Source organism: Colobus angolensis, unplaced genomic scaffold (genome assembly GCF_000951035.1).
Source record: "Colobus angolensis palliatus isolate OR3802 unplaced genomic scaffold, Cang.pa_1.0 Scaffold217, whole genome shotgun sequence".
Lineage (NCBI taxonomy): Eukaryota > Metazoa > Chordata > Mammalia > Primates > Cercopithecidae > Colobus > Colobus angolensis.
In genome coordinates this window covers 6,369,254-6,390,391 of record NW_012115344.1, presented here as the reverse complement: position 1 = coordinate 6,390,391, position 21,138 = coordinate 6,369,254, and the positions used below count along the sequence as shown (strand labels likewise).

Here is a 21,138-nt window from a genome sequence, read left to right as displayed (position 1 = left end):
GTATTAATCGTGGGTGTGTCTGTGAGGGTGTGGCCAAAGGAGATTAGCATTTTAGTCAGGGTTCTGGGAAAGGTAGACCCACACTTAATCTGGGTGGGCACCAGCTGATCAGCTGCTAGGGCAGCTAGAATATAAAGCAGGCAGAAAAATGTGAAAAGGCAAGACTGGCCTAGCCTCCCAGACTACATCTTTCTCCCGTGCTGGGTACTTCCTTCCCTTGAAAATCAACTCCAAGATCTTCAGTTTTGGGATTCAGACTGACTCTCCTTTCTCCTCAGACTGCAGATGGCCTATCTGCTAACAGAACTAATAGGATATATATATATAAAATAGGAGATATATATAATAGGAGATATATATATATATATAAATAGGAGATATATGTATACATATACATGTATATCTCCTATTAGTTCTGTCCCTCTAGAGAACCCTGATTAATACACTCACATACTCATTACATACCATGTATTCTGTTTTCTTTGGGGATTGATTTTAAGCTGTTTATTATACATGAAATTGCCTTCCCTATCCTCATGAAATATGACACATATTTCATGATACAACTTAATGTCCCCTCCTCTGTGACATTTCCCTCCTGCTGCTTGAGCACAATCACTCCTTCCCTCCTCTGAAATCACAAAACAGCGTACCTCCATCATAGTAGAGGGAGCTCTGTACATTCTGTGACTCTAGTTACATTATGAGCTCTTCAACATATTTGCCTTTGAAACTCTCATCATGACTAGCAATATGAGATCAATAAATGTTTGCCATTGTTGGGAGTCAGGCATAGCAGCTTAAGATCATGTACAGCCTACCAATGTATGGGGAGAGGCTTACATGCAAGGGGCTAATTTATTTTTCCCTCTCAATGATCAGTACCCTCTCTCCTGGAAAGAAAACAATATAGATTTGGAAACAAAGGAAATTCAGGGAATATTATTTCCTCAAAGATGAGATCATTAATGTATTTGTGAGCTGACCATAAAGCCAGCTTTGAGAGCTCTCTATTCAACTCTAAATTGTTCACTGTGGCCCTGCTATCTTGTAGCTCTGTTTTTATATTCACCGCTGTGCTTCCTGAAAGCAACAATTTCTGCTAATGCACTGACCAAGCAGCAGCATAATAATCCTGTCAGCCAACAATGGATGGGAGCTGAGGATTGAAAGGAGGTAAACCTTCTAATGTTTTCATCCTCTTGACTGAAGTAATTTTAGCAATGACATATGACAGTACTTGGGCCTTTGTCTCAGCTATAATGAATCATCCATTACAAGATTTTCAAGGTTATTGGGGGGAAATTTATCTTGGGAAGGGGAAGAGTCTTTGCAAGTGCATGAGGTGGCCTGGCTATTATCAAAACCAGCTACATAAGCAAGAAAATATACCATTGGGATCTTTGAAAACTGCTTATATAATGTTGCCAGGGTCTAAGTCAGATCACTGGATTCAATTTCCAATATATATGATCTTAGATAATCCATTTAAGAGTTACTCAGCAGAACAGCAACTTGTATCAAAGCAACCAATACAGGAGATGAACTATTTTTATTTTCCAGGGAGAATTCAGAATTAATTATTTTGCTCCTTCTGTATAATTTCTCTCATCTTTATGTCCTAAAATTTGCACCTGCTTGATTTTAGATCACTTCTGAGATAGAACTACAGGTAGTTTTTATTTTAATTATAAGCAGCCAGCTTCCTGTTTCTTTTACTCTAAGTATTTGAATTCAGGAAGATTTACTTAAAAGAAAATCTTAATATTATGATTGAATATTTAAATGTACATGTTATAGTAGTATCATGTTTTATATGCAGAATTATATGTTGCAGACTCATAAAATATGGCCATCAAATGATCCTAGAAGCTCAAGTTAACAAATGATCCTTTGTTCTTCCACTTCCCAGGCATTTTCATTTTTATTTCACTTGGTTTTCATTTGTGCAGAAACCTGTTTGTCGTGACAGCTTGGTATATTGACTCCAAATATATATTTGTTCTTTCTTTTTGCTTCAAGTTGAAAAACAGTAGTTATAGATGACTAGGAGAAAAAGTGTATTTTTAATAAGTGCAGCAAAGTCTCATGTAAATCACTTAAGCTAAGAAGCATTTTTTATGACTTGAGTGACTTTGAAAACTACATTATCTCGGTATAGGATAAACCACTTACCCTCCCTGACTCAGTTTCTTCACCTTTTAAGGCTGAGCTTCAGATTGATCTCAGTGTTTCACAGAGCTGTATTGCTACTCCTGTTCAGAATGTGATTAAATTCAAAATTATAGTATCCATGGTAACCATAACTAGGTCAGTTTGCACTTGGAGTAACAAATAACAGCGGAGAATCTGTATCCTTTTTCCAGTCATCCTCTGTGTTTGCAAAACCTCGTTAGGCTGCTGCAAGTAAGTAGCTTTGCAGAAAAAGACCTAGTAGCATCCAGGAGAGAGTGATTTTCTTATTCATTTGTGATCTATACACCCATCAAACTTCATGCAAATTAGGCAATGTATATGGGATTTTACTTCACCCAAGCAACATGAATATTTAAGTAATGATTTTACTAGTAAAGTTTTAATTGTTTATTTTAAAATATTGTAGTAATGTCTAATAAAATTAAGACCTAGGGAATTGCTGTAAAAAGAATTGCAGTGGTATGCAGATGCCTCTTTCCACTTTGGTCACAGCTAATTTTTTTCCTTCAGACCTAATATTTTCTTACTGAACCAAGAAATATTTGTTGTTCCTTTCCACTTACCACCCAAATATTTTTATCTAACAGCATATATAACATGAACTGTTTTTTAATGTAAAATCAGTTATATTTATGTACTTTTATTTCACATACAGAAAAAAATTGAACAGATGTGTACATGGACACCGGAACTGGAAGGAATGTGAGGGGAATTTTCCCTTTTCCCCTTAAACACTCCGTGTTTGACATTTTTAAATAATCTAGCAGGTACTAAATTTTTTATAGCACTGGATTCTCCTTCAAGTCACCAAGTCAAAATACTGTCCCCTCTTTAAATCAATAACTAGAACAACAGCTTTAAGAATAACTACCATTTATTTGAGCACCTCCTGTGGCATGCCATTTGCATATTCTTAGGATTGTTCAGGCAATCCTCAGAACAATTCTGTGAGGCAAATATTATTATTACTGTCTTATAGATGCAGAATCAAGACTGAAAGAAGTTGAGTAACTTCACTCTAGATCATCTTGTAGGGGGTTTAAAGGAGATCTAGCCCTGAGAAGTTAGGCTCTAAAACCTATGCCCTTCCCATGAAAGCACATTTTCTTCATAAAAAGGGTAACTTACATCTTATCTTTTCTGTAGTCTCTAAGTGGTTGATTCCATAAGAAAGTAGTCAAGGCCAGTGACTGTTGAACTCGGTTTTAGCATTTTTGGAAATTGAGATCCAAAACGTGTAAATGATTGTGAAAAGGGCTTCAGTGGCTTCCTTGCAAATCTAGAACTAAACATCTTTTTCTTTTACTACGAAATGGTGTAAATATTGAAAACAATTTCTCATCTAATTCCCTGTTGCAAGCTGTCACATAATTTGGCTATACTCTTAAAGGCAAATAGCTCATTTTACAGGCCTTATTTGCACAGCCTTCTCCTTTCTTTTTTGTGGCAATATATGTGTGGATTAGGAGTAACCCACAGCAACCAAAAGTAAACTAAAAACAAATACGTCATTTGGTTTTAAATGTGCTAGATTTTGTCCTGATGTTAGTATAAATAATGTATAAACAAGATGTGCACACTATTTGGGGTGGGATTATAACATTATGAATCCTTAATTGTAAAAAAACCGAAATGTTTTTAGAAAAAGAGTAGGTGGAGAAAACAGAAGATTATTGAACAAGCAATAATAAGAGAGATTTAGTGAGAGACTGTCAAAGGCAAAAAAAGAGAAACAGCTCAGAGATTCTGAACTGACACTGTGTCTACCCCAAAAGAAGACTTTATGCAGGGGAATTCTAGAAACAGACTTTTAAATAAGCTAATATGTAATCAAGTCTTGGGTAGACTGTAGGGTAGCAACTTTAACCTATTACTGGGAAAAGGAGCTGGATATAAAAAAAAGAAATCTTGACCCCTCTGTGACCAAAGTTTAAGAAAGAAACATTTAGCATATAATTATGGTGAGATATATGACTGTGTGTATCTTAAGTACAGAGAAAGGAGGTGGGGATACTCAAGGGTTGACAGAAAAATGGGTGTAGCAACATGTGTGATGGGCTAGAAAGTCACAGGAAAGTCATATGCAATTGCAACCTTCAGATAAGGTGAGTAAACCCACATGTGTCTGTACTTATGTCTTACAGCTTTTACTGATACTCATTTTCATTTTAGTTTCAAGAAATTATTTATGTCATTTAAATCATTTTTTCTGAAAGTAAATCAAAGTGAAAGGAGAAGTCACTAAGTCAGGTAACAAATACTTACCAAGTGTCTGTTATTTGCTGGACATAGCAGGACTGCTCCCAGGCAAGGAATAGAGATACCTCTTTTTCAGAATTCTGATCTCTTTCGGGATTGCCAAAATGACCTCAAGTAGTGATGATACTGTGGAATAATCTGTACTTCTGCTGACCTTGATGACATTTGGTGAGCGTTGTGACCTTGGTGGCATTGGTCTCATTTTTTCCAAAGATGTATAATCTGTCAAAAGCAAATTGGATCGGGACCATAACAAAGCTTTGCTGTTCACCATTTTCCATAAATTAAGCCTTGTATGGGGGCAAAAATTATGCATGGGAAACATTCAATTTACTAGTATTATTGCCTTACCTAGTCTCTTACCTCATTGTTTCCTACTGTTCTTCATGCATCAGGAAGCAAAGATGACTGAAGTGCCTCTTGGTAGCTGATTAATTCAGTGTTTCCTCCATCGATAAGCACCAGTTTCCCATAAAAATATAACAGAGTGCTAATACAGAAGAGAAGGGCAATCTCCCTCAAATTATAATATTTAAGACCTACTGTATAGTTTCCCCCAGACTTATTCAGGTATAGTCCAAGGTGATTTGAAATACTCATGCTAAATTATCTCTTTCTAGGTCCCTGTGGTCTACCTCCACGATAGGTCTGAAGGTTTCCTGAAATGCCATTCTCTCTGTAATCTTTTCTATATGTGATTTTATTAATAGTATTTTACATTTGTCTAGTGCTTCTTGCTAAAGTTTATGTCTTGATTTGAATTTTAGTGTTTCTCAATTAATAAACCACCCATTTATTTAGTATCACTTAGGGTGAATTTACTTATATAGCTCTCAGATTTCATCCATTGCGTGTTGAATTTCCACAGTTTTATTTTTAAACAATAACTAATCTCTGTGTTTTAAGTGGACTTTGTACGTTCTTCATAGACTAACCATAGCTTTAGAAATACAAGGTGTAGTTTAAGCAAAGAAGTTACATGTTTTAAAAATCACTACTACAAGTGGTCCTCAAAAAGTTTATGGAAAAATGCATATTATAAAAAACCTATGCATGAATTTCAAAAATGTTTTTGGGACAAAATTACACTTGTGCTAGCTTTTGGTAACATGTCTGAACAGGATCTCATTTGAGGTACTAAGAAGAATAAGCCATTGGTTTGAAAAAAGCCCTCTTAAGAACAAAATGAATTCTGCTAAAATTGAAGCAGGAACAAATATCAACTTTATGGTGAAGCTCTGGTGGAAGAATGATGAAATCACTGATGCTTTACAAGAAGTTTATGGTGACAATGCCTTAAAGAAATCAGAAGTTTGCACATGGATAGCTTGTTTTAGGAAGGGATGAGATGCTGATGATAAATCCTGCGCTGGCAAATACATCCACAGCAATTTGCAAGGAAAAAATTTATCTTGTTCATGCCCTAACTGAAGAGGACCAACATTTAACAGCTTGGACAATAGCCAGCACCATAGACATCTGATTTGGTTCAGCTTACACAATCCTGAGTAAAAAATCAAAGTCGAGCACCTTCCACTCAATTGGTGCCAAAACCACTGGACCCAGATCAACTGCAGACAATAGCGGAGCTTTCCATGAATATTTTAAACAACTGGGACCAAGATCCTGTAGCATTTCTCCAAGAATAGTAACAGGAGATGAAACATAGCTTTACCAGTATGATCCTGAAGACAAAGTACAATCAAAGCAATGGCTACCAGGACGTGGAGTGTGGTCCAGTCAAAGCAAAAGCAGATCAGTCAAAAACAAAGGTCATGGCAATGGTGTTTTGGGATGCTCAAGGCACTTTGTTTGTTGACTTGCTGGAGGGCCAAAAAACGATAACATCTGCTTATGATGAGAGTGTTCTGAGAAAGTTAGCCAGGGCTTTAGCAGACAAATCCCTGGGAAAGCTTCACCAGAGTCCTTCTCTATCATGACAATGCTCCTCCTCATTCCTCTCATCAAACAAGGGGAAATTTGTGAAAGTTTCAATGGGAAATCATTAGGCATCCACCGTATAGTCCTGATTTGGCTGCTTTTAACCTATTTTTGTTTCTTAATCTTAAAAAAAATCCTTAAAGGGCAATCATTTTTCTTCAGTAAATAATGTAGACTGCATTGACATGGTTAAAAAGACTGCATTGACGTGGTTAAATTACCAGGACTCGCAGTACATTAGGTATGGATTAAATGGTTGATATCATCACTTTCTCATCAATTTCAAGACATTTTTGTTTTCTCATACGATGCATCATGAAGCAAAGATGACTGAAGTGCCTCTTTGTACCTGAGACTTTCCTGATGTATTTTTATAATTTTAGGTTCTAAGCTTGTTTTTAATGTGTGTTTTGTCTCCTAAAGAAAGTCTTGGTTGATAATTTGTCCTTTTGCTAGGCTTCCCACGATATCCCAATTTCAGAGCACTTTTTGTGTTAATTTCTTACTTAGAGGTTGGCAAACCTCACATATATTACCTATTTCAATTATAAGCCCCCAAATTTATGTGAGGGGAGGCATGGTTACAAACTCATAGGGAGGACATTTTCCTCTTTACTTAGAGCCCAAGCCAAGACGTTCATTCATTCAGTAAAAGTTTACTAAGTTACTGTGCTAAAGACTAGGGATATCATAAGAAACAGGCAAAGTCCCTGCTCTCATGAAAGTTATATTTTGGAAGAGTATCCTTGTGCTGATGAGGAAATTTTCTAGTCCTCCAGCAGGAATCTCAGTTTTCACTCCCTGACTCCATTAGGCTCATGGCCTCATTTCATATTCTGTTATGGTTATTATAACCCATTTCCATGATTATCAAGGCTGGGAATATTCTCTCCTCCATGACCTTCAAATTGACCTTACCATTTTATTTTGCCTTCTTCATTTTTGGCAAGTAGGAGCTTGGCTTACTTTATTGTAAGCTCAGCTATACATTTAAAAGTAAATATACAATTTTTTTTCATCCTTTCTATGGGTTTGGTGGCAGAGGGAGTTACAATATCTGGTCTACCACATTGCAGAAACTAGATTTCCCCAGATGACTAATGCTTCAGTCAAAAGTCTCCTTTTTCCCCCCCTCAAACACATTAGACTTACTTATGCTATTGTGGAAAATTATTTCCATTGTCTTTAAAGTCCCCTTTCCCAGGTTTTCTCTCTGCTGTTTTTTTTCTAATCTTTCAGGGTGTGCTCAAATGTTACCTCCTCAAAGAGACTTTCCTGTAAAACCTCACCTTGAACACTCTATCTCACTCACTTTGTTTTTTCTTATTTATAACTTCATCAGTATTTTGAATTATTACACTTATTTACTTGTTGATCATGCCTCTATCCCGCTGTAATGCAACTTCCATGACAGCATAATATTTTCTGTCTTGTTTACCATTATTTCTCTAGGGTCAGTCTATCACTACTTTTATTTTCTTAGCAGAATTGAGTGTCTCCTGATGTGATGCAAAAACAAAACACATGATCGATGATGGCTTCTAACCAAGGATTCAAGGCATCTGATTTGAATTCTAGATTATAGACACTACAGGGATGAAGGCACAAAGTAAATAACACCAGAAAGAGGATTTAACACAAAATCTGGAAGTTGGGATATTTCACAGGATAAATTGTTGAGCCTTTTCAGAAATAAGTGTCTAGCAAATCCTGTATTAGTATCTTTAGCGATCATGTCTGAGTTTGCTCTCCAAAGGCACCATATCTATACATTCTTAGTATCCTATCTGTTTTAAGCAGATAATAAAGTAAACTGAACCTTTCCTTACTGTTACATACTAAGAAAGTGCAATTTGGATGGTTTGAAGATATTAAATATTTCAATCCAGATTTAAGAAGACCTGTTTGAGAGAAACTACTAGAGCTTTTAACGCTTGCTACAGAAAGGTAATGTCTTATCTTTTCTATTTAGTATTTTGCATTCCAAAGAATGAGAAACGTTATTCCATAAGTAGATAATTGAATAAGAGAATCAAAACATACATGGAGGTGTTTAAATGTTTCATTTTAAATTTGATGGCAAAGATGCTATGAAACTGTATTAACAGCTAACATTTATTGAACAGAAAGCACTCTAAATGGTGCCCATAGATTATGGCACTTAATCCTCACAAGAACTTTATGAGATAGGTATTGTATTAGCCTGCTCTTGCATTGCTATAAAGGAATACCTGATACTGGGTAATTAATAAAGAGGTTTAATTGTCTCATGGTTCTGTAGGTTGTCCAGGAAGCATGGTGCTGGCATCTGCTCATCTTCTGGGGAGGCCTCAGAAAACTTACAATCATAGTGGAAGGCAAAGGGAAGCTGGCACTTCACATGGCCAGAGCAGGAGGAAGAGAGTAGTGAGATGGTGCTACACACTTTTAAACAACCACATCTCATGAGAACAAACTCACTGTCATGAGAACAGCGCTGAGTGGAATGGTGTTAAACCATTCTTGAGAAACCACCCCCATGATCCAATCACCACCCACCAGGCTCCACCTCAAACACTGGGGATTAATTCGACATGAGATTTGGATGGGGACACAGATCCAAACAATGTCAGGTACAATGCTTCTTTTCTTTTATAGATGGGGGTGACTAAATCAGGGAGTTTCAATAATTTATCCAACATCATAAATACTGGGTGGTGATGTCACAATTCGTACACAGGTATAAAAGTTCCTAATTATTATGCCACATATATCATTGATAAAACACCTTGTTAAAGGAACTACTTTCTAATTGTTTTGGACTAATTATCTTTTCATTATTAGGGCACCTCTTTCAGGACCAGTGTGAGACTGACACATGGTAAACAATGAGTAAATATAGTTATTATTCCTATGATTTTCAACAGATAAATATATCACATCCTCACTGACCACATATTTCTCACTGTGAAAAAAGAGAATAACTTTTTAAATTGCTAGAATTTTATTTTATAAGTCAGAACAGGCACTGGCACTAACAATGACAAATTTTAATAGCCTATCTCTAAGCAATATTATTGACAGAATAAAACTCATCTTTATTGATAAATGCTAATCTGTATCTGGCTGCTAAGCTATAGTAGAAAAAAATTGTCCTTAGACCAATAATAACTCAGTCTCAATTATCCAACAGATAAGTCTCCTACAGTTCATCCAAAGATGAATATAACTCACAATATGTGTTATTTTTCTGAAGTTGTTTACTCAAGGTCAAGGGCAGAAAAATATTTGAAATTTTTAGTGCAAGCATAAGTATTCAAATCCGTATTACAGGTCTCACTTTTTTTTTCCAAACATTTTCTAATTGATTAAAATACAAAGACATGGTTCTCCTTTAAGAAACAGACAGCATTTCTTATATTTACATTTGACCTATAATTTACAAACCAAAGACTAAAGTTAAAATATTGTAAGCTCATTAAACTCCTAATGAATATGTTTATTCCCCAACCCCTGCCACTGAAATTTATTGCGATTTGTCCTATGATTATAAAGTGAGATGTGTTCAGTATAGACGATATTGAAAACATATAAGAAGTAATTCCAAAACCTAGAAAGAATACTATTTTTTCATATATAGGACATCCTTTCAGTGTTTTCTCTATATGTCTCTCTAGGTACATTTCTATGCAAATATAAAATTATACTTTGTATATTTTGTAACTATTTTAAATGAAGAATATGTAGTGATCATATGCCTATGTCATATATTAGTAGGCGTACTTTATGTAACTACTTGTCTCGAGTTAGAATTAGGTATTCTCATTTTTTTCTTTATTACAGATAATATGACATTGAACATCCTTGCACATAAATCTTTGTGTACAAGATCTTTTCTTACCTTTCCACAGACAAGAACGATGTCTTTTAGAAAACTAGAATATGATTCCAGAAACATTAATTTGTTAGCTCAGTGATATTTTATAAATTACTTGTTCATATTTACAGTTACAGAACATTCTTCCTCTGAACATTTTGAGCGGTTTTATATACATTAAAACTTGCTATTGTTTAATGGAACAATTTATTTTAGTGACAGGAATAAAGAATGTAGCAGGAAAGGATCTGGAGTGAGAGGACAGAGAAGGAAAAATGGAAAACTCTTTTTGTGCCTCGTTCTTTTACTCTTACTATTCCCTTTTTCCAGAATACTTGTCTCTGCCTTGTCTACCTAAATAGCTTTTTTTCCAGTCTCCTGTATTTACATTCAGCTATAACGTCATTTCTCCATGTGTATGAAGTGGTTCTAAATGGGTACTTTCTTAGTCTTTTTTATTTAAGAAAAAGAACTTTCTTTTATGTATAGTAGAATACATATGATATCACTGTAATAATATTTTGTAGCTCCAACTTGCCCTCTGGAAGGTTCTCAAAAGCAAGGACTACATTCTATTCACTTGTATATCACTGGTGACTAAAAAGGAGATAGTATATAAAAATCACTCAACAAAAACATATAGAATGAATAAGTGATGGCAACATCTGCCACTTCCAAAAAGAAGTTATAATTACTGTTCTGATAGGGACAAGGGTAAGAAGCTATTGCACGAGATTTATTACCTGATTCCTGGACTTTTTTGCCAGAAGGGACAGAACTAGGGGAAAAAAAAAAGGACTTCTTCACAGATAATCAAAATGCAACTGGTCTCATTGTTTGTGTTCAGGAACTCATATGCAACCTGCTCAATTAAACAGACACAATACAAATTTCAACAATAGAAACAAAAATTCATCAGCCTGGCAAATTTACGAAGGTTTTAAACATGGGTAAAAAGTTGTTTACCTGGGCCCTTTGGACAAATTTCCCTTTTTCTTTTATCCTTTTGCAAAGAGAACAAAGATCAGCAAATACTAGCAGCCTAAAGCTACACTATATGTGGCTTTGCATGCCTGCCAAGCTTTAATGTTCCCTTGACTCCTGAAAGCAATGGATTCTATCGTATTGTGGATAGTAAGAGGTACATTAAAGCCTTCTTGTGTAAACAGATGTTTGGTGGGCTTGAGTTTGTACATGAGACATATTAAATACATCTATGTTAATACAGCCTTCCCTTATAATGTCTTATTATTTTGCTATTTGTTTTTTGCTGTTGTTGTTGTTTGTTTGTTTTTTGAGACGGACTCTCACTCTGTCACCCAGGCTGGAGTGCACTGGCGCGATCTCAGCTCACTGCAAGCTCCGCCTCCCGGGTTCACGCCATTCTCCTGCCTCAGCCTCCCGAGTAGCTGGGACTACAGGCGCCCGCCACCTCGCCCGGCTAGTTTTTTGTATTTTTTAGTAGAGACGGGGTTTCACCGTGTTGGCCAGGATGGTCTCGATCTCCTGACCTCATGATCCGCCCGCCTCAACTTCCCAAAGTGCTGGGATTACAGGTGTGAGCCACCGCGCCCGGCCCTGCTATTTGTTTTTATAGATGACCTAACAAGCCATGTTTGAAGCTAAGACTTTGTTCAAATTGTTTCTTCAGTTGATAAAAGTTCCAGAAAAATGACTTATGATCAGTAAGATTTCCTCTCAGAACGTTGGGTAGAAGGGAATACTAGGAATTCAACTGAGGCAACAATCCCCCTTCCTCTTTTTTTAAATCTAAAACATCATGCCATCCTAGAGAAATGGAAATCTCCAATGCAAACACATGGGCATATACAGAATCTTAAAAAACGCTACACAAAACTGAGAAGGCATAAAAAAGTAGGATAGTTTACATACACAATGATTTTTATACTGTGTTATCCTACCCTTTGCTTTGCTTTTTACTTTATGAATGTCTGTATTGTTTGTTATAAGCAATGTGTATTACATTCATCATGAAGACATACAAAGAAAAAAAGGCCCAAAGATATAAAAATAAAACCATAAGACAAATATTAAACTGGGAGAAAAATTCATCACACATATGAAAAAGTATTATTATCTTTAATAATACCTTGATGGAAAGAGTTCAGGGAAACTGATAAGAAATATATCAATACCTCAATAAGAAAATATGGGCAAAGGTCAAAAAGATTTCACAGGAAGAGAAATGGCAAATGGTCATTCTGCTACCACTATGCTTTTTTTTTTTTTTCTAAAACAGAATTATATTTATTCTTCTGTTGAAAACATTTGTGTTTCTTTCTCCATTTTCTATGAGGTTAAAAAGAAGGAAGTTGGTATCACATGCTGAAAGAATGTTAGAAAACTGTACAATAATTGAGTCAAAATAGTATTATATGTAAGTATTAATAACACTGATACTTTTATTAAAAGGTAGTAATAAAAGTATCAAAGAGTATTATTAATACTCTTTGACTTAGTTATTCTACTTCTAAAAAACTATCCTAAAGAAAAAGTCTGATAGTTCCAAGTTTGAGTTGTTTAACATGTGGTTTAACAAAAGTTAAAAATTACTATCCCAAGGTATACATCTAGAAAATGATTAGATAAATAACAGTATATAGTATGTCATTCCAAAATTTTTTGTAAAATAATTGATGATATTATCCTCAGCAAACTAGTGTATGAACAAAAAACCAAACACCGTATGTTTTCACTTATAAGTGGGAGCTGAACAATGAGAACTCACGGACACAGGGAGGGGAACAACACACACTGGGGCCTGTCAAGGGGTGGGGTAGGGACAGGAAAGGCATTAGGCAAAATAGTTAATGTATGCTGGGCTTAATATCTAGGTGATAGGTTGATAGGTGCATCACCACGGCACGTGTTTACCTATGTAACAAACTTGCACATCCTGCACACGTACCCTGAAACTTAAAATAAAAATAAGAGTATTAATAGTTTAATTGCTTATTACATATTGCAAAGATACTTCCCAGAGAGGTCATTTTTTACCTTTGTGTTCTTTTTTACTTCAAGTTTATTACTTATCTCATCTTCTTTTATTCCTCTCAATATCTTCCTACTTTCAGAACCCCTCTCTGGTTCTGCATGCTCTGTGTATTCTTTTTCCAACTAAAAGGTCAGTCACCAGTTTCTTTGTCCCAATCAATATAATCATGAGGGAGCTGATATCATGCCTTTATCTCTTCTATTTCTTCCAATGTAGGAAATAATTATGTACTTTTTAAAAATCATACCTTAATTTAGACCTTTTATTTTTCATGACATGAGAACGTTTCAAACTGCCATACTATATATTCATAGATCTCCACCTTAAAAGTGTAACATTTCAAGCTTTAGTCAGTATACAATTACTCCTTTTTCACATTCACCATTTTTGTGCTGCTACCAGGAGCTTTTTCAGCATTTGCTTTGATTTAAGTCATCAATGTATTTCTTACTACTTTTGCACAGATCTAGGAGTTTTTGACATAGCTGAACCCAGTCTGTTACCAGTACATCCACATGATGTCATGACAGCAGATCAAGATTTGTTATTGGTTCAAATCTTCAAGCTATATTGAATGGTGGGCTGGGTGCAGTGGTTCATACCTGTAATCTCAGCACTTTGGGAGGCCAAGGCAGGAGGATCACTTGAGGCCAGGAGTTAAAGACCAGCATGGGCAACATAGGGAGACTCCTCTCTAAAAAAAAATTAAAAATTAAAAAAAATATTGAATGGCAATTCAGCTATCTCTGCAGCTAACATGTTGGAAGATCACAGGCTGGTCAAAACAACAATAACAACAGCAATTCTTCTTTTGTTGAAGATAATAGAATGATAAATTTTAAATGCTTCAGTGAAATGTGATAAAATGATCTGTATTTATGTCCTTAGTATGTAAAAATTTGATAGTAAGAAAACATTAAAAATTTACACATTGCACATCAATGTCTGCTAACATTACAAAAAGAATGATGAACAGGAACTATCTCTTCCCTGAGGGAAAAGAAACAATTTGCCACACATAAAAAAATTTAACATAAAGCTGATTTAATTTATAGGAAACATAGATGACAGAGGAACATGTTAAATTATATCAGCAACCAGGAAAATAAGAACCTGATTTACAAGAATTATAAGAAAACACAAGTTGGAGGAAAAATTTAATGACTTAAAGAAATATAGAAGATACGTTAACTAATGCAATGTTATAATCTTATTTGGATCTTGATTCAAAAAAACTGTTAAAAAATGATATATATGAGATCATTGAAAACTTTAACATTGATTAAGAAATTAATGATGGCTTGTACTTGTTTTGTTTTTTCTGTGATAATATTATGGTTGTGCTAAATAAATAGTCCTAAGTTTGTCCTAAAATCTCTAAAATAATTTTTAGAGATACACACTAACATATTTATTGGTAAAACATATGACGTTAAGACTCTGAGTTAGATTTTTCAAAGTCTTTTTTGAGAAATTGAAGTCTCAGTGTGCCTTGGGATTAAAATTTACTCCCAAACTGAGAAATTAACATGAAAAGTAGACTCAAGTGACAAAACACTTGAATCACCAACAGGAGCAAATATAAAACCACTTTGGAATTTCTAATTTTTTGGTTTGTTTGAGATGAGTTTTGCTCTTGTCACCCAGGCTGGAGTGCAATAGCGCAATCTCTGCTCACTGCAACCTCTGCCTCCCGGGTTCAATTGATTCTCCTGCCTCAGCCTCCCGAGTAGCTGGGATTACAGGCATGTGCCACCACATCTGGCTAATTTTGTATTTTTTTTTTTTTTTTTTTTTGGAGACGGAGTCTTGCTCTGTCGCCCGGGCTGGAGTGCAGTGGCCAGATCTCAGCTCACTGCAAGCTCCGCCTCCCGGGTTTACGCCATTCTCCTGCCTCAGCCTCCCGAGTAGCTGGGACTACAGGCGCCCGCCACCTCGCCCGGCTAGTTTTTTGTATTTTTTAGTAGAGACGGGGTTTCACCGTGTTGGCCAGGATGGTCTCGATCTCCTGACCTCGTGATCCGCCCGTCTCGGCCTCCCAAAGTGCTGGGATTACAGGCTTGAGCCACCGCGCCCGACCTAATTTTGTATTTTTAGCAGAGATGGGGTTTCACCATGTTGGCCAGGCTGGTCTCAATCTTCTGACCTGAGGTGATCCATTCGCCTCGGCCTCCCAAAGTGCTGGGATTACAAATGGGAGCCACCGCGCCTGGTCAGGAATTTCTTAAGAGCAGCTCTCTCCACATGGATTGCCAGGGAATGACCTATTTAAAATCAACTCTATCTTTTCACTTATCTTTCCAGTTTGACTCTCTAGAGCCCGAACACAACAGTCCTTCAGCTCCACCAGAATCTCTAATTTATTGATCCTATCGCCTTTTCATGATCCTGCACTTTTTAGATATTCTTACTCTTCTCCTTACCCTGCTTAAAATCCATGATCTGGCTTTACAATTAGTATACACTGTCAACTCCATTGCATCTCTCTGCCTTTATGGTATTCACTTGGTAGAATGGCAACCTTGGTTAAATCCCCCTGTCCTCACTGCCCTGGCATGCTGCAGCTGAATATGGCTGGGAAAAACACTGAAACACTGACTGGTCCCACTTGAAATTCATGACCTTAAACCTTAAATGGTCCCTTAGTGTTGCCAAGGAATTTAATTACACATTCCCAGTCCATTTCCTTTTCTCCTCTCCTACATCAGTGTTCTATGCGTTCTCTGTTGTCAAATCCTGGGCACCTTCCCTCCCATCCTCTCAGATGACAAGTCTGCTTCCTACTTCTCTGAGAGAGTAGTAGAAGTTAGAAAAAAAAAATTTCTACAACCTTGCATTCTACGAACTTGCATTACCATATCTGCTCACACTAGTCAGACTGCCAGCCTTTATTCTCTAACTATAGTTGAAAGATTTGTGCTTTGACTCCAGACTAGCCTTTCAAATTGTGTACAGGACACCATCCCCTCCTGATTATTTGATGACTTCAGCAATTCTCTTTTCCCTCTCCTACATCATCAACTTATCCTCTCTTCTGGGACACTTTAAGTAGTAAATATGCTTCTATAATTCCATCTTAAAATATGTGTGCATGCATGCACACCCAAACACACGCATACCCAGGAGAAAAATGTCTCTCGATTCCACTTCCCCCTCCAGATTCTCCCTCATTTTCTGAACTTTATTGTAATTAAACTCTTAGAAAAAGTTGTCTGTATTCATTGACTACAATTTCCATCTTGCCATCAGGCTTTTGATCCAACCACTTCATCCTAAGTGACCTTCCTATACAAATCCAAGGGTCAATTTTCAGTCCTCATGTTACTTTACCTAACAACATCATTTGACACAACTGGTCATTCCCACCTCCTGGAAACACTGTCCACTTGACTTCAGAATTCCAGTCTCTCTTGTTTCTTCTCTTCTATCTCTGGATACTTCTCTTAGCCTCTCTTGCTAATTCATCCTCTTTACAGTAAATCTCTTAACGTTAGAGTGCTCCAGGGCTCAGTCTCTGGACTATTTATACATACACCTATGGTGATGACATCCAATCTATGACTTAATATCATCTATATGTCATGATTGCCAATTTTAATTCTCTAGTTTGGACCTCTCCTGTGAATTCCATATTTATGTAGCAAATTGCCTATTTGAAATCTCCACTCGGATGTCTAATAGATATCTCAAATTTAAGATGTCCAATACTGAACGCCTTTATTTTTCCACCCTCAAATCATGCTCTATGTAGTTACTTAATGGAAATTACTTTTTTTTTTAAGTTGCTAGGTCCCAAACTTAAAGGTATTGTTGACACATTTTCTTCTATCACTGCCCCCCATCCATATCCAGTAGGAAACCTTATTGACTCTACCTTCAATATAACATTGGCTTGATCAATTATTATCATTTCTACTGTTTCCACTTTGGTTCAAGCCCCCAACATCCCTCACCTAGATAACTATAGTAGTTTCCTAAGTGTTTTCCATGCTTCTACCCTTGACTCCTTTAATCTATATTCAAATAATATGAAAATTAATTGCTACTTATGACTTACAAGACCGTATGCAATCTCCCTATCCACTAAATGCGCTATATCTCTTGCTACTTTCCCCAAATTCTATTTTCTACAGCCATACTGGCCTACTTGCTGTTCCTTGAAGATGCCAGTCACTCTCCCTCATTAGGAATTGAAAAGATCTCCTGGAGAGCTCACTTTCTCACCTGTTTCAAGTCTTTGCTCATATAGTATTTTCCAATGAAGCCAAACATGGCTATTTCATTTATTCTACAATCACTCCCACTGTCACTGTAAAACTGCCATACACTTGACCTGCTCTATATTTTTGCCATATGACCTATCATCTTATAATATATAATAAAATATGTTTATTTGTTATGCTACTTGTGCATCTCCTATCACTACAATGTGGAATCCATTGAGAAGAGAGAATTTAATCTGTTTTCCATTTATACATTCTCAGCACTGAGAAAATGATCTGGTATTTACAGGAACTCAATTAATATTTGTCAATAGAATAAACAAATCTAAAATCACAAAACATTTGCAGATTATTTTGTTATAAAATAATTGGGTAAAGTCTAAAAATATTCATGTTTAAACTGATTAAAGACAAAATAAGGGAAAAACAAATGCGAAAAATTAGAAAAGTGACATAGGCTTATCAATATCAAAATGCCAAAAATAGCACTTCAACATGTAAAATATAAATAGAGGGAAAGTGTTACACAAAAATAAAAGAAATAGTCCAATAAGAAAAGGATACTACATGAACTGTATACACTGGATGGCATAGTTTTGAACTATTAAAAGCAAAAATGTACAGAATTACAGAAAGAAATTAACAGATGATCACAGAAAGATTTTAATAAATTTTTACCAAAAGAAGATTGGTGAAGGAGAGGAGAAAGGTCAGTTAAGATATAGAATAATCAAACAATAAAATTATCAGATTTTATCTAATGTTTATGTATTCAATATGTATTATTTAGTATTTATATTATATAGTACACTCATTTATTTATACTATTTAAATATTAAGTATGTCAATATATTTACCCCATAAAGAAAACCACATGGTTCATTTTTCTATTTTTAGTTTTTATTTGTTTATTTTTACCAGCCCAAGTTTTCATCATGTTTTAAAATAACCACATAAAAGGCCATACAAATTTCTTGAAAAATTAGTGAAATGCATACCATATTCTCTAATTTTGATTCAATTAAATATTTTTAAAGTAACAAACCCTCCTTAAATTTTGGAAACTGATATTTTAAAAACTTAATAAATATGCACAAATTTTTGTATGGGTTAATAGCATAAAAACAAAACAAAATAGAATGAATAATTATCTGTCAAGTCTTATGGAGTGTAGCTAAACTATAACTAAGGATGAAATTCATAGCCTTAATTATATTTCTTTAAAAAATGAGAAACACGATGTGTTCGGGCTCGGGTGGGCGCTGGAGGTGTCAGGGTGTAGTGGGCGGAGAACACTCTTGGCCAGGCAGATGCCTCCTGGTGGCAGGGCATGGGGGCCTCTGTGCGCCGGAAATCTCTACAGCACCAGGAACAGCTGGAGGACAGCAAGAAACCGCAGGCTTTGATCAGCCGTCAGGAGACCTCCGCCGGGGCCCTGAGTTCCCTAAGCAGACAGTTCCAAAGGAGGCTGCACCTGAGAGCTGTTAACCTCAGCCTCCAGGCAGGCCCCTCCTGGGAACGCCTGGAAACAACAGAGCCAGGGCAGCAGGGCCTCCAGGCTGCGGCTCCCTCAGCTAAGAGTGCCTTGGGTGCCAAGTCCCAGACAATCCAGGATTCCTGCCACAGCGGCACCAAATGGCTGGTGGAGACCCAGGTGAAGGCCAGGAGGAGGAAGAGAGGGGCACAGAAAGGCAGTGGATCACCAACTCATAGCCTGAGCCACGAGAACACCCGGCTGTCTGGAGCCGCCCCTGCCCACTCAGCTGCAGACCCCTGGGAGAAGGAGCATCCCCGCCTCTCTGCCCCATAGGCTCACGTGCCCACTCAGTAAGGCTGTCGAGGCGGGAGGCTGCCTTCCGGAGCCCCTACTCCTCAACAGAGCCCCTCTGCTCTCCCGGTAAGTCTGGCAGTGACCAAGGGCCTGCAGGGGCAGGAACTTAGCACCACCAGAAGCTCTCCCAAGAGCTGGACGAAGCTATTATGGCGGAAGAGAGTGGTGACATGACCGTCTCTCTCATTCATGACGGAGGAAGTGCTCTGCAGCTCTGTCTTGCAGGAAACAAGACCTGTCTGACCACCCAGGCTTCATACCCAAGGATGTCTGTGCTTCCAGTGAGCTTCCTGGAGGAAATCCCCAGGAGTCATCAGTACCCCTGGGCCATGCTAACAAGGATCTGACTAACAAGGAGCCCAGTGCCCTCCTGCTCCAGCCGCATCTGGACCCATCAGTGACTGCCTGCTACAGCCTGGGAGTGTCTTGTGGAGATCTTGCAGAGGTAGGGACGATTGTTCCTTCTACTTTTCCAGGGACTCTTGGGCTTAGAAACTTACCGTACACTTGACCTTGAGTCTTGTATTTGCTTCATCTGTAATGTGAAGTGCTAGCATCAGATGTTTGAGAGCTCTGAGCTGTGTACCTGGGTGTCTGGTTTTTGGGGAGTCATCCGCAGAATCACTCACCCACTGTGTTTCCGGTTCCAAGGCTCTTGGGGGGGTCCCACTCTCATCACTGCTTTTCCTACCAGGGACTCCAAGGAAGGCATAGGAGATATTTCCAGACTTAAGACCATGGGCTCACAGGTACCTATTTATATGCCCAAAGCAGAGTACTGTGGGTGTGCTGGGAGGGGTAGCCCTGTTCAAGAGCAATTTCTGCCCTTTGTAAATTATTTAAGAAACCTCATTTGTCATTTTATTAGAAAGAAACCAGCGTGTGACTTTCCTAGATAACATTGCATTCTCATAATACTGTTTGCATTTTTTTAAAAAGAGAGAAACACTTAAAATAAATTAGTTAAGCATTCAAATCAAGAAGCTGCACAAATAATAGTGAGAAAACTTGGAAAGAAATTATTTTTCAGGAGAGATGAACAGAAATTAATGACTAGCAGGCAACTTAAAAACAGGTGATTAATAAAATCAATTGATTTATTAAAAGACAAATAAAAATACATTATCAAATAAAACTAATCAAAATAATAAAGAAGCCACAAATAAATAATTTTAGGAAAAATGAAAAGAATGAATGTTTTAAAAGTCACAAGACAGCACCTTGAACAAGTTTGTGTCAATAAATTTGAAAATGTTTAAATTTCATTTTTTCTGGAAAACGTAAATTATCAAAATTGTTTCAAGAAAAAATATAAGATATAAATAAGCCAATAACCATTAAAAATTACATCAGTAGTCAAAAATTTCTTCCTTAAAAATGAAACCATACAAAATTAGTTTTATAAGTGATTTTTCAACCAAGTCTATGAGTAAAAAGATATTCTATATCTTATTTTTAAAACTTTCCAAAGAGTAGACAAAGAAAGAAAATTATCTGTTTACAAAATCTAAGGACAGAACCAGAAAAGTACTGAGCAATTTCACTTATGAACATAAATGCAAAATTCTCAAATAAAATATTGGAAAATAAATGTCACTAGTATATAACATAACACATCACGACCAAGTCATGTTTTCTAAGGAATAAAGTGATATTTCAACATAAAGAAATTATCAATATATTCCACCTCATTAACACAAGAAAAGGAGAAAAAACAAAAAATCATTCTAATAAATGCAGAAAAAGTATTTATTGCACTAGATACTCATTTATGCTAAATTGTTTTTTAGAAACCAAAATTAGAAGAGAATTTCTT

At 36.5% G+C, this 21,138-nt stretch overlaps 1 pseudogene; it reads left to right on the top strand.

The window, feature by feature from the left end:
- The first annotated feature begins 4,242 nt into the window (after positions 1-4,242).
- LOC105512705 lies at positions 4,243-19,669 on the top strand (annotated as a pseudogene).
- Positions 19,670-21,138: the final 1,469 nt, after the last annotated feature.